Consider the following 18,290-nt stretch of genomic DNA (forward strand, 5'->3'; position numbering starts at 1 on the left):
AAAAATTAATTTTGTTGGTCATTAATGGTAGCCGACTATGAAACAAAGTTATTTTCATTTTCTGTGTTTGACCATCCAGAATGATGTAAAAAATACTTAAATTGGTGAATTAGCTAGTACTAGTTTTTATTGGCCTATTTATACTTTTACAACTTTAAGCAGGTAACAATCTTACCGTAACTTTGTGGCTATCTACCACTTTGATTTTTACGGTTAGCAGCTGGAGCAGCAACATTAGCAGCTGTAACCTGGTTAGGACAGTGTTGCTTGGGTTTCTCCTCATTATTTTGATTGAGAATAATTAAAAGTGAAAACCTGCGATCATCTAGCACTGACACACATCGGCCATTACTTGGTTTTTGTCGAAAAACTACTTTTGACTACAGCAATCCGCCAACTTTCGAAAGGTTCTCTGATCGACCTTTTTGTTTGATACTAAACTTTGAAATTTAATTTTTTTCAGTTATATATTTTAATCTGCTTGAGATTACATATTTATGTACATACATTATCGTTCGCTTTAAATGTTATTATTTGTGGTTGTAGCAATGTATATGTCCGACTGCTTTTGCGTTCACTTACACTTGTATATAAACCTATATTTTTTTCTCCCTAATAGTTGAAAGTCCACTTTATTCCTACATATGCACTGGCACTTAATCTCAGCACTTTATGGGCCTAAAATGACTTGGAAATTATTAGTTTGGAATAATATTCGTCAGACTTTTTGCTGAGCGCATCAGTGCACATTTTTTGTACATTTTGTACAAGTTTTCTTTAAAAGTTACAGACGAAAAACTTAAAAATGGCATTGACAAATGAAAGGGATGAATTAAATTAAATTAAATAAAACAACCTTTTCAGTTGAGTTCTGTATTAAAACTGAATTTTATTTTCTAAATTCTGGTCTTATCTATGGCCTACGCAGAGTCTGCCTGATCGGGAGAGTTATCATTGGACCCCCGCACAGGAACCCTTGGTGCAGTGTGAGAAACATCTTAAGTGATTATCTTCGGTTAGGCTCAAGTGGCCTGCACTTACAGATTACAAGTGCTAATACCGCTCCCTGTAGGGCTTACAATTACAGGTCATAGTTTATGGCTCTGTGTCGATTTACAATTGTCACATGACATGCACAGAGCTCATAAAGTATTATATTTATTTTTATTAGTGTTCGTCTGAACATTCTGGCAAGGGCCGGCAAGATTAGGTGTATGTGTTAATTACAATTTATTTTATTTATTCTCAAAAACACCTTCCCACGGCTGGCAATTATTGCGTTTTAACATTTTAATGAATTTATTTATTTTATAACATTAAACATTTTTATAACATTTGTTTATTATGTTTACAACCTTAAATATTAAGCATACCGCTGGGTAATGCTATGGCTTGCAACTGCCTTCGTATTTTTCTTATCAAATATACAGTTAAGATAATTATTATTACAATTGCTAACACTAGGGATGCGTGTCCAGTTAAATGGTGAAAGTCGAATTCCCTCAGTTTTTAAATATGGGCACTTCCAAAATGTCGTTCGGGACATTTGCACACCTTTAAAGTTGAAAAAAAATTGTAAAACAATGGATTTTAATTTTAATTATGGGCTTTTCTTTTCACTCTTCCCAAGCTCTATGCGAAAATAGTTAAAAACTAACTTTTGTGTATATTATTGGGGTTTGCCATAATGTTTTTTAATATCAAACTATACTCCAAATTTTTAGTTTAGCTCAGGATCCAACTAATTAGAAACTAATATGGCGGCAAAATCATGTGGCTTGGTGGACCTTTTGGTGGAAGTGCCCATATTTAATTTGTTTTGATAAACGATTGATTTCGTCCGTATGGTTAATTAATGGAGTGTCGAGCGGGTTCCAAATAATCTTTGGTATTGTAATGGTACGGCTGCAAATTGTTTGCGGGCAACAGCCTCGGTTGGAGAGGGAATCGGAGTTTCAGTGCACTATACTCTGTGCTCAGCTCGCCGGTATTGGGGTCGGGGTTTTTCCTATCCCTGTATTCTCCTTCAACTGACCACTTGATAAAAGTTAAGTGCACTTCCTGACTCTACTCTAATCAATACAAAACACAAAATATCAAAATAAATATCCCCAAACGGTATAGCCGACTGAATCTCCCTCAATGTACAAAAACCAAAATTTTATTCTTATTTTTAAAAAACTTTAAAAGTTACAGACGAAAAACTTAAAAATGGCATTGACAAATGAAAGGGATGAATTAAATTAAATTAAATATTTTAGTTCTCATCTGAAGGAAGATCAAGAAAGTACAAAAAAGTACAAGAAATGCTGCATACCTTTGGGCATAGTTAATCCTCCCATAAATCCCTTGATCCCTCTGCCGGGCATTTCACCTCCGCGCTGTAATTTCCTGTTTAATAGTTTCCGGATCTAAGCTATATAGATCTTAAAAATACCATGATCAAAAAATCAAATTTTTGCGCGCAAAATGTTCCCTTAAACCTGAAGAAAAAAAAGAACGGCGTACTTTTGGGCTCTCTTAGCAAAGCTCATCAAAATGGCTCGACTTCGATTTAAGCCTTGAATTAAAACTTTAATTACCGAAAACTAAGGCAAAACCGCATCGAGTCGGCGGTATACGCTTTTAGTAAATTGATCAAAAATTTTTTTTGAAGGAATGAACTGATTTGGGGATGGCACTCAAAGGCACTTGAAAAGCAACGTACTCATTTGCCAGAATAAGCCGTACAAATTAACAAATACATTTATTTTAGGAAACAAGTAAGACATACGACTTATAATTTATTGTTTTTGGTTGAAAGTAATCACATCTACAAGTTTCGTGAAGAGTCGAACAGAGCTACATCAGCATCTTTGGCTTCAAGATTTTTTTTAATTTCCATCAATATTTGATGAGTTTCCCCATTGGAAAATACCGTAAAAGAAATCGACTTGCTCGAATTCTTTAAAATTCTGGCATAAATTAGTTTAATGTATTATGAAAAGGAATTCCAACTTATATTGGTCATTTTCTTTTAAAAAAAATCGTATATTTGGCCAAAAATCGGATCGGCTGGCCCAGTGTGCATTGTCGTCACGATAAGAGGAGACGACTACATTTATTATACCCGTTACTCGTAGAGTAAAAGGGTATATTGTATTCGTGCAAAAGTATGTAACAGGTAGAAGGAAGCGTTTCCGACCCCATAAAGTATATATATTCTTGATCAGGATCACTAGCCGAGTCGATCTAGCCATGTCCGTCTGTCCGTCTGTCCGTCTGTCTGTCTGTCTGTCTGTCTGTCCGTCTGTCCGTATGAACGCTGAGATCTCGGAAACTATAGAAGCTAGAAGATTGGCATTTTGCATGCAGATTCTAGGAATTCCTACGCAGCGCAAGTTTGTTTCAAAATGGTGCCACGCCCCCTCTAACGCCCACCATCGCTTATTTACGATTTTAAAAATTTTAATATTTTGGAAAAGTAAAAATGCAGTTTTATTGTGTTTATCAATACCTATCGAAATGTAGAAGAAATTTTTCAAATCGGACCATTCGTTAAAAAGTTATGCGTGATCAACGTTTTCTATCTCTATCTCCATCTCCCTCGCACTCCCTTTACCTGAGTAACGGGTATCTGATAGTCGGGGCATCCGACTATAACGTTCCCTCTTGTTTGGAATTATTGTCGAGACGTCATATATGAGATTCGTCGACTTCGTCACATTACCCTACACTCCCCTATTTATACATGTTTGTATATTTAATATTACAAATTAAGCTTTGAAATTGTTAAAGATTGTATGTCTTTTGTTCAGGATGAAATCAAGCGCAGAAAATTACCTCTCCACCACTCCCGTTTAGTAAGGTGACTTAAATGCTAGCCATAAAAATTAATTTTGTTGGTCATTAATGGTAGCCGACTATGAAACAAAGTTATTTTCATTTTCTGTGTTTGACCATCCAGAATGATGTAAAAAATACTTAAATTGGTGAATTAGCTAGTACTAGTTTTTATTGGCCTATTTATACTTTTACAACTTTAAGCAGGTAACAATCTTACCGTAACTTTGTGGCTATCTACCACTTTGATTTTTACGGTTAGCAGCTGGAGCAGCAACATTAGCAGCTGTAACCTGGTTAGGACAGTGTTGCTTGGGTTTCTCCTCATTATTTTGATTGAGAATAATTAAAAGTGAAAACCTGCGATCATCTAGCACTGACACACATCGGCCATTACTTGGTTTTTGTCGAAAAACTACTTTTGACTACAGCAATCCGCCAACTTTCGAAAGGTTCTCTGATCGACCTTTTTGTTTGATACTAAACTTTGAAATTTAATTTTTTTCAGTTATATATTTTAATCTGCTTGAGATTACATATTTATGTACATACATTATCGTTCGCTTTAAATGTTATTATTTGTGGTTGTAGCAATGTATATGTCCGACTGCTTTTGCGTTCACTTACACTTGTATATAAACCTATATTTTTTTCTCCCTAATAGTTGAAAGTCCACTTTATTCCTACATATGCACTGGCACTTAATCTCAGCACTTTATGGGCCTAAAATGACTTGGAAATTATTAGTTTGGAATAATATTCGTCAGACTTTTTGCTGAGCGCATCAGTGCACATTTTTTGTACATTTTGTACAAGTTTTCTTTAAAAGTTACAGACGAAAAACTTAAAAATGGCATTGACAAATGAAAGGGATGAATTAAATTAAATTAAATAAAACAACCTTTTCAGTTGAGTTCTGTATTAAAACTGAATTTTATTTTCTAAATTCTGGTCTTATCTATGGCCTACGCAGAGTCTGCCTGATCGGGAGAGTTATCATTGGACCCCCGCACAGGAACCCTTGGTGCAGTGTGAGAAACATCTTAAGTGATTATCTTCGGTTAGGCTCAAGTGGCCTGCACTTACAGATTACAAGTGCTAATACCGCTCCCTGTAGGGCTTACAATTACAGGTCATAGTTTATGGCTCTGTGTCGATTTACAATTGTCACATGACATGCACAGAGCTCATAAAGTATTATATTTATTTTTATTAGTGTTCGTCTGAACATTCTGGCAAGGGCCGGCAAGATTAGGTGTATGTGTTAATTACAATTTATTTTATTTATTCTCAAAAACACCTTCCCACGGCTGGCAATTATTGCGTTTTAACATTTTAATGAATTTATTTATTTTATAACATTAAACATTTTTATAACATTTGTTTATTATGTTTACAACCTTAAATATTAAGCATACCGCTGGGTAATGCTATGGCTTGCAACTGCCTTCGTATTTTTCTTATCAAATATACAGTTAAGATAATTATTATTACAATTGCTAACACTAGGGATGCGTGTCCAGTTAAATGGTGAAAGTCGAATTCCCTCAGTTTTTAAATATGGGCACTTCCAAAATGTCGTTCGGGACATTTGCACACCTTTAAAGTTGAAAAAAAATTGTAAAACAATGGATTTTAATTTTAATTATGGGCTTTTCTTTTCACTCTTCCCAAGCTCTATTTTTTGTAAAAATCTTGATTTTGTACCACTTTTTGTTTTTAAGATATCGGTAAAAAACTGCCGTATTCGCTCGGGACAAAAATAGAAGTGGATTTCGGGGAAGTTCAAACACCAGAAATAAGCGAATTCTGTCGGAATATTTGAATGCGATTTTTTAAGAATGTTGTTCAAACATGTCGCTGTGAAATGCTTTTGGTTTTACTCAAAAATTCTTTGCCGTTTTTTTTATGCAGTTTCAACCACATTCGCTCGGGATTTCTTTACCTCTATCTCTCAATTGCTGGATGTTTTGCTTTTAACTTAATAGTTTAGCATGTAAATGAAGCATTCAGTACAGAAAAATGTCACATATTAGCATTCCTATAGGATAAATTAACAACAGAAGACAGGTCCAAAAAATAACAAAAAAATAGTTAAAAACTAACTTTTGTGTATATTATTGGGGTTTGCCATAATGTTTTTTAATATCAAACTATACTCCAAATTTTTAGTTTAGCTCAGGATCCAACTAATTAGAAACTAATATGGCGGCAAAATCATGTGGCTTGGTGGACCTTTTGGTGGAAGTGCCCATATTTAATTTGTTTTGATAAACGATTGATTTCGTCCGTATGGTTAATTAATGGAGTGTCGAGCGGGTTCCAAATAATCTTTGGTATTGTAATGGTACGGCTGCAAATTGTTTGCGGGCAACAGCCTCGGTTGGAGAGGGAATCGGAGTTTCAGTGCACTATACTCTGTGCTCAGCTCGCCGGTATTGGGGTCGGGGTTTTTCCTATCCCTGTATTCTCCTTCAACTGACCACTTGATAAAAGTTAAGTGCACTTCCTGACTCTACTCTAATCAATACAAAACACAAAATATCAAAATAAATATCCCCAAACGGTATAGCCGACTGAATCTCCCTCAATGTACAAAAACCAAAATTTTATTCTTATTTTTAAAAAACTTTAAAAGTTACAGACGAAAAACTTAAAAATGGCATTGACAAATGAAAGGGATGAATTAAATTAAATAAAACAACCTTTTCAGTTGAGTTCTGTATTAAAACTGAATTTTATTTTCTAAATTCTGGTCTTATCTATGGCCTACGCAGAGTCTGCCTGATCGGGAGAGTTATCATTGGACCCCCGCACAGGAACCCTTGGTGCAGTGTGAGAAACATCTTAAGTGATTATCTTCGGTTAGGCTCAAGTGGCCTGCACTTACAGATTACAAGTGCTAATACCGCTCCCTGTAGGGCTTACAATTACAGGTCATAGTTTATGGCTCTGTGTCGATTTACAATTGTCACATGACATGCACAGAGCTCATAAAGTATTATATTTATTTTTATTAGTGTTCGTCTGAACATTCTGGCAAGGGCCGGCAAGATTAGGTGTATGTGTTAATTACAATTTATTTTATTTATTCTCAAAAACACCTTCCCACGGCTGGCAATTATTGCGTTTTAACATTTTAATGAATTTATTTATTTTATAACATTAAACATTTTTATAACATTTGTTTATTATGTTTACAACCTTAAATATTAAGCATACCGCTGGGTAATGCTATGGCTTGCAACTGCCTTCGTATTTTTCTTATCAAATATACAGTTAAGATAATTATTATTACAATTGCTAACACTGGGGATGCGTGTCCAGTTAAATGGTGAAAGTCGAATTCCCTCAGTTTTTAAATATGGGCACTTCCAAAATGTCGTTCGGGACATTTGCACACCTTTAAAGTTGAAAAAAAATTGTAAAACAATGGATTTTAATTTTAATTATGGGCTTTTCTTTTCACTCTTCCCAAGCTCTATTTTTTGTAAAAATCTTGATTTTGTACCAATTTTTGTTTTTAAGATATCGGTAAAAAACTGCCGTATTCGCTCGGGACAAAAATAGAAGTGGATTTCGGGGAAGTTCAAACACCAGAAATAAGCGAATTCTGTCGGAATATTTGAATGCGATTTTTTAAGAATGTTGTTCAAACATGTCGCTGTGAAATGCTTTTGGTTTTACTCAAAAATTCTTTGCCGTTTTTTTTATGCAGTTTCAACCACATTCGCTCGGGATTTCTTTACCTCTATCTCTCAATTGCTGGATGTTTTGCTTTTAACTTAATAGTTTAGCATGAAGCATTCAGTACAGAAAAATGTCACATATTAGCATTCCTATAGGATAAATTAACAACAGAAGACAGGTCCAAAAAATAACAAAAAAATAGTTAAAAACTAACTTTTGTGTATATTATTGGGGTTTGCCATAATGTTTTTTAATATAAAACTATACTCCAAATTTTTAGTTTAGCTCAGGATCCAACTAATTAGAAACTAATATGGCGGCAAAATCATGTGGCTTGGTGGACCTTTTGGTGGAAGTGCCCATATTTAATTTGTTTTGATAAACGATTGATTTCGTCCGTATGGTTAATTAATGGAGTGTCGAGCGGGTTCCAAATAATCTTTGGTATTGTAATGGTACGGCTGCAAATTGTTTGCGGGCAACAGCCTCGGTTGGAGAGGGAATCGGAGTTTCAGTGCACTATACTCTGTGCTCAGCTCGCCGGTATTGGGGTCGGGGTTTTTCCTATCCCTGTATTCTCCTTCAACTGACCACTTGATAAAAGTTAAGTGCACTTCCTGACTCTACTCTAATCAATACAAAACACAAAATATCAAAATAAATATCCCCAAACGGTATAGCTGGTAAAAGGAGCTAAGTATAAACGATGTTTTTGGGCGTGATCCTAGATGGAATTGATCACGCGTTCCTCTATACCCTCCCTACCTTGGTAATGCATGGAACCTTGTTGGCATTACCCCTAAAGTAAACGTTACTTCATGTTCAGCCTCGATAATCCATTGGCATTATACTTGGACAGATTCAGGTTTATTTAGTTTGTCATATTAGACATATAATTACAAAATAAATTCATTTAGTTGTACACACTTCATTGTTTTTATCCAGAGCTCGTAAATAACTGTCGACACTTTCAATATGTTCGACAAATAACACTTATTTAGTGACACATTGGGAAAATTGTCAGAACGAAACAGTTTAATTTCTGTTTTCAGTTTTTTCTGTCTTTGCTCAACAGAAAACAGTTTGTTTTGTGTCAAATGTGTTTCTGTTTTCCAGAGACAGTTATTCTGGGACAGTTATTCATATGTGTCTCAGTGTCAAACAGTAAAAGTTGAAAACAAAAATTTGGTGGCACAAGTATATCATCTCCCTCTGAGATCGATTTCAATAAGCATCGTGAATTGCCGTCGACAAGTCACCCATGCGCTGCTGAGGAATTTACCTTTTCTCTGAATTTTTAGATGGTGTCCAGTCATTATCACAAACAAAGGAAGATGCTTCGCGTGAACCACTATCAAAAATGTATGCAGATGTGTAGAGTTTTGACATGACTTTCAGACGTTTACCATTGAACTCCAATATATTGCAGTTTTATGATGACCTGAAGATGCAATCGCCGTATTTAAGTGCTCTTGCCCGGGTAGTGCTGGCTACACCAGCCACACAGGTTACTGTGGAAAGGGCATTTTCCGCACTGCATTATGTATTAAATGAGAAACGAAGCTCTCTTAGTGCGCAAAACATAAATTCGCTTTTAGTTGTGAAGTAAAAAGCCGAATAAAGTTTATTCGATAAATTGGTCAAACATCAAATTTTCATATACACTCAGGAACAAATTTTTACAAAATAAATTATTATTCGGCAATACGAAGTTTACATATATACGCTAAAACCATATCATGCATAAAAAGTGTATTTATATAACTACATATATGGAAAAGACTTAAAATTTTTAAGTTAGAAATAAGCACACAATCCAAAAAGACACTTATTCTGAGACAGTTATAGGTTTTGATCATTCAAAAACACTTATTCTGTGAGGTGAAAGCAAAAGTCTCCCTTTTTTTCTGTTATTGAGAGACAGAAATAAAGTTTGTGTCAGCCGAAATCAGTCAACAGAAAACACTTTTCTTGTAAAGTTTTAAAAAAAACTGTTTTCTGTCCGAGACTGACAGAAAATTTTAGATTTTTTCTGTTTTGTGAGTAACAAGACAGTTTCAGAAATAAGTGTTAACAGTTATTTACGAGCTCTGTTTTTATCATAAGCAATATACACGCGATTCTATTAATTAAATTTTATAGAATCAATTCATATTCATCAGTAAGTTCAAGAAATATCCCAAAGCCTTTAAACAAAAATGTCACCGTTAATATAAACCATTTCAAGATGTTAAATCATCACGACTAAAACGTATATGTTACCACTCATAACTACCTACAACAAGATCTTGGGCCCAATAACTGTTCGGTTAGCTGTGGAATAAGTGTTATTAAAAAATATTTATGTATATATATATATATTGGATATGGGTAAATAGTAACATTCAGGGTGACATTGCGTTGGTAGCTGGCTGTACAGAAAGGGTTTTACTTAATTTAAGTTTAATCTACTTTTAATTCATTGTTGAATTCAATTATTCCAATACAAAATGCTCGTGAAAATACTCAGCGAGTTTTACAAAATAAGCTCGAGAGTAGCTCAAGGCGAAACAAAAGAAAAAAAAGGCCAACACAGTAGGGTTGCCAGATTACAGTATTGCCAGACCACAGGGTGATGCGTGTATGTGCGCTCTCATTTTAACGCTCGCGCGTATGACTCACTCCGATATCCGTGACGTCAGCATACCCTGCAGTTGTGGTTGTACAGTACTCACGACGATGACGCGTGTTATGCAACGACACGTGCTCCACTCACATTCCGTTGGTTAGGCTCTACATCGATGGTTTTCGCATATGTATGTAGATGCTTTTATATAGATGGTTTTTACATGGATTTCAACGCTGCTTTGAGATGTAGATGTCTACGATGCTATGTGATCTCCTGTCGGCGCTACTGACATACAAATTGCTTCTTGTAGAGAATCCAAGGGTTTTATTCCAGAACTTTCCCATTAGGTACAGCGAACTGCGATTTCGCAAAGTTGAGACACCGGCGGTAGCGAATTGTGTATACATACGTATGTATGTGTAGGTGTATTCGAGAGCGTGGCAGCGCCAGCGCTGGGCTGACCGCCGGTGACCAAGAAAACTCTAACGAATTCCTAGTTAGCAAACGCACAAAAACCTCAATAACTCTCTACGAAACTACCTTCAATAATTCTGTTCGCAATTCTTGTTTTCACTACAGGTAGACTGCAAGTCTCCTGATCGCTGCTCTAAAATAGCTGTCCTCAGCCCACTTGGCGAAGATACAACTTGGCTCTGGGATTAGGTTGGGATCAGCACGTGGTTAGATTTCACTGGTATTACGAATTTATATGTTCCGACCAAAACGCAACTGGGGCGGTTGAATATCGGCAGCAAAGTGATCTGCGTGACCGAACATTTTCAGCAGCGCGAAAGTGCGGCGAGCTTTAACGGGACCCCTTCCAGGCTAAACTGAACGACAGTGTGCGAGCGAGACAACTATATTGTCTTGGTTTGGAACATTCTAGTCGGTTGCAAAGCTCTCCCTTCCAAATTCTTTAACCCTTAGCTGATCTAATAATTTTGTACAGCCGTTAGAAAATTTAAAACTCTTTCTCTTCACTGGCCACTACAGTATCTCGTTAACTTCTCCAATGTAAGACAAAGCCAATGTTCCCTGATCTTTTAACTGAATGCAGTGTTGAGCAACTAATATTTTATCATCAGTTCGAGCAGTACAATCTGACATCAAAGTCATTATTCCTTGTTCAGGTAAATCTACTATCTCTATTTTTGAGTTGCTACACTGAATTCTAGCCCCCTCACAAACTTTTTTATTCGACTGCCATCCTTGACATTTATTAATAGTAGATTATGCCATAAGGTGATTTGCATCGATCTCGAAATTATAAATTAAGTACTGAGAATCTACATGCACTGTAATCATGCGGTCGTCCAATTTAACCGGAACTGGGATAATTTTATAAAGTACTGAAGCATGTCTACCAAACAATAATATTTTGGCATTAATTATTAATTTTTTATCCACAAATAAACCTCTAGCCGTCAATAATGTGTAAACCTCCTATAATTCTGTGCCTGTTCTTTTCCCTGGCAAGACTAAATTTTCAGACAAACTGTCTTTTATTCTGGAAATTTCACTCTTTAGCTGACTACACTCATAACAAAAAATCGAAGAATTTCCGTTAAATCTAGAACATTTTTTCTTGAATTTTTGCCAAAGGTGACCTTGCCTTTGTTTCAAGAAATGGGTTTTTTGAAAGGCAACTTTAAAACAAGAAATTAAATTTCTTGAAACAAGAAATTACATTTCTTGAAACAAGAAATTAAATTTCTTAAAACAAGAAATGGTTTTTTTTACGTACGCCCTCTTCTTCATTTGATTTGATGGAGAAAGATGCACGTAGAAAACAACCAGCGAATCTCAAGGCAAAGGGAGAGGGGCATTCGACCCGTTGACTCACCGAAACAAGCAAAGGAATGTGCAATTTGACGATCTTTTCGGTCAGAACAACGACCGCGATCGACCTACTGGTAACAATACACCGGCAGCTGGCAAAGTGCATCGGTCGGGCGTTGACGCTACAGATAGGGGAAATCATAGGTGGGAACACCTAAATAACCCAAATATCACGGGAGGCTAGAAAAAGCTCTACACTGGTATAAAACACCGTAGCCAGGTAGAAAAGACAGACAGAGTTCACTCTGATCTCACGGCAATATAGTGTGGGCACTATATTCCCGAAGCCGCCAATGACTACAGCCAAGACCAGAAATCCTGAAGACAGTCCTGTTTGCCGTCGATGAGCAAACATATCCTTGAAGGAAGTCCATTGAAGTCCGCAAATATATACTGGAAAGAAGTCCTACTACACCCTCGTCCTAAAGAAGAAATATTTTTATCAAGGACCCCGTCATGGGAGGAACTAATTCCAAGGTGGACCACAGTACGGCCAATGTGATCAACACCGTCAAAATAATCGATCACAAGGACGACATTCAGGACGTGAACCATAATCTGAAGATCGTCATCGCTATGTTTGTTTTTCTCATCATCCTGAAAGTGATCAAGATGTACAAGCGATCCGTGCAAGGACGCCGGGATCAAAAGCACGCCCTGGAACAGGCGATATGCCGCCAGGTCTAAAAAGACAATAAAGTGCAAGAAACCTACCCAAAAACCATAACAAAGTGACAGAAAAACAAGAAAGGAAGCTACCTTCGGCCAGCCGAAGCTTATATACCCTTGCAGATTCAGCGTTTCTATTTTTGAATTTTGTTTTTAAAGAGTCAAGAATTAAAGCGCATACTTCCTACAAAGTAACAATGAATTTTCTTATATATCTCTGAATATTCCTATGGGAGCCTTAAGATATAGTGGTCCGATTCGGCTCGCTCCGACATATGTACTACCTGCAATAGAAAGAAGACTTTCGGGAAAGTTTCATCGCGATATCTTTAAAACTGAGAGACTAGTTCGCATAGAAACGGACAGACGGACAGACGGACAGACGGACCGACGGACAGACGGACAGACGGACAGACGGACATGGCTAGATCGACTCGTCTAGTGATGCTGATCAAGAATATATATACTTTATGTGGTCGGAAACGTCTCCTTCACTGCGTTGCAAACATCTGACTGAAATTATAATACCCTCTACAAGGGTATAATAAAGGCAATTAAATGCCTTAATTACAGACAAACGTGAATCAAAACAAAAAGATAAACAAATTGTGAACTCAGGCATTTATGAATGCAAGTGCAACAGCAATAATATCAAGCGAAGTGAGCAAGACATCGGAGACGCCGCTGCCCGCCACTCATCAAGCCAGACGTGTGCCGCCGTGGGATACACCGACATACGTGCATAAACATACATACCTACATACATATATATATATATACAATAAGTGATTGTGTTTAAGAACGAGACTTTTTTTTTGTTGTGTGTTTTAACGATAGTGTTTGCACGTAGATATATATATGTTTCTAATTTCTTCAAAAAGCCCAGGATCCAACGCGTCGAGATCTCATCGCCCAGGACCAGTAAAGGGGTAAGTTTGTCGGAACACGGTTCCTTTATCAACCATATATATATACATTCGTGCCTTTGTTTGACTATCTGAAAGTAAAAATTCCACTTTAGGCCTCCTCAAGGCATTACAATAGTTTACATCAATCAGTATACCCTTTTGGTTGTAATTTATATAATATAATAAAAAATTGACTTTTCAGCGGCGAGTATCAGCCTTGTGTTTGCATGAACAAAAACAAGAGCCTCAGAGCGACGTTTGTAGTCGTGAATAGTCAGCAATTTGCTGACGTGTGCACCTTATACGGGTGGTAAATTCGATACTCTCCGCTAACAAACTTTGTTGGTCAATTAGAATTAAACGCATATGTATTCTCCATAATAATATTACTCATAAACGGCACTAGCCAATATTTTATTCAATAAAATTATAATGTGAAAACGAACTTAAAATCATGAAGTGCTAAGTTTTCAAAAAGGGGGTGCTGACGCGATAAGTGGAGTAGGTGAAGAATAATGACATAACTTTTGACGAACAACCTTGACAATAGGGGATCGTATTGCGCGGCCCGCGACGATCCATTTCGCACACGAATGTGTGAAGGGGAGGGATTGTGGCCGAAACATTGCCCAATCGTGTTACGATCAAGCGACAGCTGAGCTTGTGGGGCAATGTAGACTGGTGACCGACGGACTTTATGGACGCTTACTATTTTTCAGGCATCTTAATATTTATTCTCGTTATGTTGGAGAGGAGAAAGTCTTTCCAAGAACCCACCCCATCCGGCGAGCTTATGCCGGCAAAATTGGTGCCTGAACATCGGATGACTTTCCCTCGGCCCAAGTCCTTCTCGGGACTGGCGCACTAATATGCCCACGTAACAGAATTGGCGCCCAACGGGAGGATTTTTCATATTCTTCAAGGAATTAAGGTCAACCACCTAGATACACCTAGTATTTGGATTGGCAAACCTAGGTATGGATTAGCTTCAATCTTTAAGAGCCAAAAGATATTGGACTACTGTTAGAACAAGGGTTTTTTTTAAGTAGATTAGCACGTGCATATTAATTTGTTTTTTTACGTTAAAACGACTGAATTCGAAAGTCCCCAACTTCTGCGACAGTCAGAATTGAGAGGCCACTCAATCAGAACTTTGTCTCAGAATAGAGGTATGACTTTAGGACCTTTCATTATATTTTTTTTAGATAGCCTTTGTTTCTTTCAGGGGAAAAGTACTGAAAATTTCCAACAGGGACTATGAGGTGTCCTTTTATAATACTATATGACTATGTGCCGACTGACATTTTTTTGAAATTAACGTAAATACAATTTAGATGTGCTTTCTGGCCGACGCTACACGACGTACTAGGCGAAGCCCGGTCGTTTGATAGGCTCGAGTCCAGAAAGAGCAGGAGCGCAGACGTTACGGTAACGCATTTAGCCATTGCGGTGCGGATCTATTGTGCGATTGTCGATCCAGGACAGAAAAGGTGGGTGGGGGAACTGACAGGAAACGTAAAGCCGACGCTACACGACGTACTAGGCCAAGAGCTTGGTCGTTTGATAGGCTCGAGTCTTTACGGCATCCTTTGACATATTTGGGCGGGGGACGTATTTTAGTTTCTCTGGCCGACGGTACACGACGTACTGGGCTAGATGGTCCGGTCGTTTGATAGGCTCGAGTCCAGAGAAATAGGAAAACTGCTGTGGATCCCGAGAATGATCGGTCAGATAGCAGCAGGTGGTGGAGCCCGAGAATGATCGGTCAAATAACCTGATTTCCGACGACTGGCGGGAGGGGGATTTCGGACAGACTTTTCTTCTAGGCACAGCGAGTTCCCATTGTGAACGTTAAAGCTGACTAGAAGGGGAGAAGAGCTGTTAGTTCAGTGGAACCCAGTTGTGTAGAAGCTGCTAATACCTCTAGTTAGGGATATTTGTTTTTTTGTTTGTGGGGCTTAAATATCGGACGGATTCTTCACCAAAGAGATACTTAGTAATCGCAAAACAGCACCCCTCATTATCTTTGATTTTTATTCGCAATCCTTAGTCAGCCGTACTAGGCTGATAGCGCGTGTGAACGTTTGGTTAAACATAGACAAGTGTAAAGTGTGAAGACACAAGTGAACTCACAAGTGAAACAAGATAAACGAATCTTTGGCCCAAATGAAAGGGACAAAGAAGAAAGTGCTTTTCCAATCGACAACGGGAAGAATTACCCGTTCAACAACAAGAGGAGCAAATCTAGCACCCAGGAGTGCAAGTGCCGGCGCCACGCCGCGAAGAAACAGTTCTCTCGACAGAGACAACATAAGTATGGCCCGCGAGCGGGAAGAGCAAGAAGAAAGTAGATCCATTGAAGACAACATGGATCAATTAAACGATACCGAAGGAGCTGTAGGGGGAGAAAATTTGCCCCTGGGTCAGCCAAAGGGACGCTCAAGTATGCTCCCGCAATATGGCTCAACCCGACGAGCAGTTTAGAAGCTGCCGAGAGAAGAGATCAGATAATGCGATCCGTGATTAAACAGAACAATGAAACACAGGCCGCCATGCAAGCGCAGATAGATGCATTAAAGGCGCAAGTAGTGGAACTGCGTTCCTCTCAATCCATGAGGGTGGAGCAGCCGGTATTACCACCACCGAATCAGTTTCCGGCACACCCATCTGACAGCTTTTTGTGTTTCCAAGAGACGCCGCCTCTCGAACCGATATCGCAGGCCACTCTCAACAGCCAGAGACATCGGCTTCGAGATCACCGGCGCCCCGACAACTCCCAACACCACCAATCCCGAAATTACGGCCCGGACACAAGTTACCCACGACACCCCGAATACGACCAGAGCCCCGGATACCAGGCATCAAAAGGCGTTCGGCTAGACAAATGGAATTTGAAGTTTGACGGAAACAGCCGCGGTATGACCGTTGAAAGTTTCTTGTTCCGCGTTGAACGGCTACAAGTGCTTTATCGGATAGAGGCGAGCCAAGTTTTCCGCGAATTCCATAGCCTACTGGTAGGAGCCGCCAGCAAATGGTATTGACAATTGATGGAGGATCGAGCGGACGATTTAGACTTTGACTACTACTCGCTAACAACGGAAATGAAACGCGCTTTTTCTTCATCCGGGAGTGACCTCATGAAGATCAAGGAGTTGATGGAACGGCGACAAGGACAATACGAATCTTTTAGTGACTATGTATCCGATATGCATAATTTGCATTTCCGATTGCAGAACAAGCTAGAAGAGGACAAATTCGTTGAGCTCATCAAGGATAACCTAAATGCCCAGATGGGAAGCTTGTTGCTGACATCCCCAATTAGGTCTCTAGCGGATCTGAAGAAGGAAGGACTTAGAGTGGACCGCTGGTTACGGAGTAACGGCAGGGCCGCGCGAAGCAGGCCGGTTAGTGAGCTCGAGGATTCCCAAACGCCGCAGGATTTTCCAGACGCGGTGACTGTGGAAGAATTTAACCGGAAGCGAAGAGACAACCGATCGGGACTAGGAAACGGACAGGGATGCCAAGGACCACTCCACGAATTGGTCTGCTATAAATGCGGCAGATCTGCGGACTTTTATAGAAAGCATCCAAAAGAAGATCCCTGCCTTACTAGATTCCATGACGCCACTTGTAGAGTGTGTGAGAAGGTAGGAGACACCAGTCCCGCGGCTTTTCCGCGGAGTCCGTCAGGCCAGACCGGGACAGCCGGGCGGACCAAAGCAGTCACATTCCCGTAGAGACAACCACGCCCAGACAAATCTCTCCCCATAAGAGCCTAGAACAACGAGAGAGGGAGTATGATCTGGCAAAACAGCGTATCTTCCAAGGCTCAGAAGATACGGACAACACCACACGGGACACACGAAAAATGCACAAGCTATATGACACCCGAGCAGAGTATCGCAGGCTTAAGCAGAAAGTAGTAGACACGGTAGTAAGCCTACAAAACGATAACCGTTTCTTTGCCAAGGCTAAAGTCGACGGAGAAGAAATACTAGCGTTACTGGATACAGGCGCTAGTGCAAATTGCATTGGCAGAGGAGCGGAAGCCTTCTTAAGGAACCGGACGCGGCCCATAAGGAAGCTTAGCGAAGAATGTGTGCGCACAGCTAGTGGCGGCGAAACTCGAGTAGTCGGAGCAATAACCCTACCCGTGGAATGGGAAGGAGAGACCAAGGATCTGGAATTTCTGATAGTACCAGGTCTGACACAACGTTTTTATTTCGGAATCAACTTCTGGGGTACGTTTGGCCTAACATTCCTTGGTAAGGGTGGAACCGAGTTTGCAGCCATCGAAGCACCACCGGAATACGACTTAATGACTGGAGACTTGGATATGAACGACCCCCCTAAGCCCGAAACCGCTTACATGCCTCATCAGCTATCTCCAGAACAACACAGTAAGCTGAGGCGAGTAATTGAGACATACCCATCATGTCTGGATAAAGGTTTAGGAAAGACCAGCTTGGAGCAGCATGTAATAGAAGTAACCGACGAGGACCTGCCGATCAAGCAGCGGCATTATCCGATTTCCCCAGCCAAGCAAAAGCTGGTGTATGCCGAGCTAGATCGCATGCTTGGTCTAGGTGTAATCGAAGAGAGCAACAGCAGCTGGAGTTCACCAGTGACTCTAGTCCAGAAAGGCCAGAAAAATCGCCTTTGCCTCGACGCTCGCAAAGTTAATTCCCGGACTATCAAAGATGCATACCCATTGCCACACATCGAGGGTCTGTTAAGTCGTTTACAGGAAACAT

The sequence above is a fragment of the Drosophila takahashii genome, chromosome 2L (assembly GCF_030179915.1).
Source record: "Drosophila takahashii strain IR98-3 E-12201 chromosome 2L, DtakHiC1v2, whole genome shotgun sequence".
Taxonomy (NCBI): Eukaryota; Metazoa; Arthropoda; class Insecta; order Diptera; family Drosophilidae; genus Drosophila; species Drosophila takahashii.